We start from the raw sequence: 3,071 nt of genomic DNA, 5'->3' as shown, positions 1-3,071 counted from the left end.
TGTTTCGCAAAGTTGTAATATTTTCTTTTTCTGTATATTAAACGTCATTTAAATGATCATACTGCTGAGTCTCGGTTTCGAATTCTAAAAATCTCGTGACTAACTAGATTAAAAATCCAATAATCTGGCATCTGAGCACACAGTTACCTTCAACGTTTGCGCTTTGCAGAGGGTCAGGAGATTCTTTTCTATTTGTGAGCAAGATTATCAACTGTTACGATTACTGATTGAGAATTCTAAACTGTTTCCCGATCCCTTGTTTCTTGTTGATCCATTTATATGAAGTTGGAAGGATGGTCTTTTTATTTCAAGTGTTTTGCTCTCGGCAAGCTTAAATTACTTAGTACAATGGTCTTGTCGCAACAGAACAAACCTAATCTCTACAATGAGACGCCCTGTTATTGCAATGCCACGTTTTGAAGCAATATAATCCAGGGCAACTGGTTGCGAAGCAAGGTAAGACCATCACTTTTAGTAGGTGGCTTAAATGAAAATCACAGAAAGGACAAGACAGATCTACCTTTTTCCATATAATTTACATAAAGCTAAATTCGAGATAGCTACAACTATAATTTTTGGAACTCTGCCTTTGTATGGTTAATGTAAATAAAATGAACAACACTCTCAAGTCACAAACTATCATTATGAAGGCGAAACACATACGAGACAGGAAATAAGGAACCTGAAGAATTTGTTTTCTTTAATTTTTAATCTAACTTCGGTTACCTTTTCGTAACTGAAGTGGATTAAAACGTCAGGAGTTCGCCAACAGTGGATAAATAGACTTCGTTTACATATGTACAGATCAGTAGAAAACAAGCATTAAAATGAGAAGCACGAATTCTTATATTTCCAGCGAGTAAATTTGAAGTACCTACTCGTATGTACTTCATTAACAAGGATATTCCATAACACCTTTTAGATGTATGCAAATAAGAAAATATTCATAATTTAAAGTTTACAAACAGCATTTATTTTTATTTTCCACGAGGCAAACATTATTTCAGTTTATAATAATCGAGGATTTAAAAAGGCTTTCGTTGCGACTGCTGAAGAAGTGTCTGGGAGGACAAGCGGCTTGAGGAGAAGGAAAGAGACACAGTGGTGGAGCCAGAGAGCAAAGGAAGCTACTCTAAGGAAGAAAAGGGCCTTCATAAATAAGGCCCTTTTCTTTAAAACCCAACGGATGAGTCAGAGCGAGTCAGATGAGTCATAGTTCAAGAAGAGAAGAAGAAATGGTTGGAGAGATTTTCACATGATCTGAGGGATGATAATATTGGGAAAAAAAGATGTTATATGGATCAGTGAAGAATAGGAGAAGGGACAGGATGCAACCATATTACCTGTCTAATGATGGGGAAGAATAATTACAGAAGAAGAAAAAGAAAGAAGTAGGGGGTTGAAAGACTATTTTAGAAAGCTACTGAACATCAGAGAAAAAGAAGATACAATGAAAGAAGAAAAAAGAGAGAAATAGAGAGGGATATTAGGAATTGAAATGGGCACAGCAGTGAAAGGATTAAAGGAGGTCAATCGCCAGTGCTTGACGAAGTGACTATAAAAATGGTAAGATGTACTGACCAAGCAGGACTGCAATGAATGTAGGAGTATTGAAAGTAGTACGGGAAGAGAGAAGGATACCGAGATACTGTAAAATAATTGATTGTGCCTGTATATAATACGGGGACAGAAAAAAGTGCGGTAATTATAGAGGGATCACCTTGAATAATCACATGGGAAAAATACTACACGAAAGAACAGTGGAGAGGGCAGTACGAGAAAAGGTTGAAAGCAGGAGGGAAGAGCAGGTGGCTTCAGAAAAGGCAGATCGACCATGGTTCTAATTTTTTTTCCCTGTAAAACAAGAGGGGAACACATTACAAGTATGGAAGGGATCTGCATATGGCTTTTTTGGACATTGAAGAGATGGATGATAGCGCAGAGAGAAGAAAGGTGTCTTAAAGAAACGGGGAGGAGGAAAGTCGTTGGTAGCGAATATTAAAAGTCTATACAGAGGAATTGAACCCTGTGTGAAAACAATAGTTCTGGTTAGTTTGGAATTAATAATAGACTGAGAAAAGATAGTGTACTGTCACTTCCACTGTTCGCACTAAAAATGGATGATACACCAAATGCTGTGGAGAAAAGGATTGGAATAGAATAAATGAAAGTGATCATGTCTGCTGATGTTGTTGATTCTTGGAATTCTTAAATAATCTCCTCCTCGGCTTCTTCCTTCCTTGTCATTCTCATGCGTTACTCTTAGCGATGACAAGGAAGGAAGGAGATGGGGGGATTAACATCTGTATTAAGAGAAAGAAGGCCGAAGTGGATAGTTTCAGATTTTTAGGGATATAGTAGATGAATAAGGGAGAATTGATAAGGTGACATGTAGAAGAACAGACGAAGGAAAGATGTTTTATAACTGTGTAAAAGATCTAGTTTGCAGAAAGGAGATACCTGAGAAGTGCAAGATAGTACAGGTTATTATTGGTACATAATAATTTTTATGTGGAAATTTATTATTAGAAGGATGCTACCTCCGCAAATAGCTTTGAAAGTAATTTGCAGTTAAATGAGATTGCAAAAGCAAAGTGAAAAATTAAAGTTACTGATTTTATTTTTTTTTACTGATTTTATTTTTTTTTTTTTTGCTATCTTATACGTCAACAAAAAAATAAAAAATATATTGTATTTAACTTACTTTACAAGTATTACATTTTTAATCTTCTTGTAAGTTCTAAAAATCTTTACAAACATTTATTTTTTTTTAAATGCAATTAAAAAAAATTGCGACGGCCGGGAATCGAACCCGGGTCAACTGCTTAGAAGGCAGCCATGCTAACCACTATACCACCGTCGCCTGATGATCCAGTTACTTATTCTTCCCTAAAGGAAAATATTTCTTTCAGGGTTGATGAACCTTACTGACGTCATCTGTAAGTAACATCTGATAAAATTGTTCAGCTTGAAAGACTGCAGTTGTCATTAGAAATGAGCGAATGCTGGTGTTAAGGGATTAAACTCCTTTCTTCCTTATTAATATGATATTACGGTGAAAGAAAATGGCT

General features: G+C 35.9%; 1 non-coding gene across 1 annotated transcript; it reads right to left on the bottom strand.

Annotated features, from left to right (window-relative positions):
• Positions 1 to 2,791: 2,791 nt before the first annotated feature.
• On the bottom strand, positions 2,792 to 2,863 carry TRNAR-UCU (transfer RNA arginine (anticodon UCU)). Its single transcript has one exon. It is a non-coding gene; the product is annotated as a tRNA-Arg (tRNA).
• Positions 2,864 to 3,071: the final 208 nt, after the last annotated feature.

Source organism: Mastigoproctus giganteus, chromosome 5, assembly GCF_048544385.1.
Source record: "Mastigoproctus giganteus isolate SK-2022 chromosome 5, ASM4854438v1, whole genome shotgun sequence".
Taxonomy (NCBI): Eukaryota; Metazoa; Arthropoda; class Arachnida; order Uropygi; family Thelyphonidae; genus Mastigoproctus; species Mastigoproctus giganteus.
The sequence above is the reverse complement of the archived record's forward strand: the minus strand, read 5'-3'. Positions and strand labels throughout refer to the sequence as shown.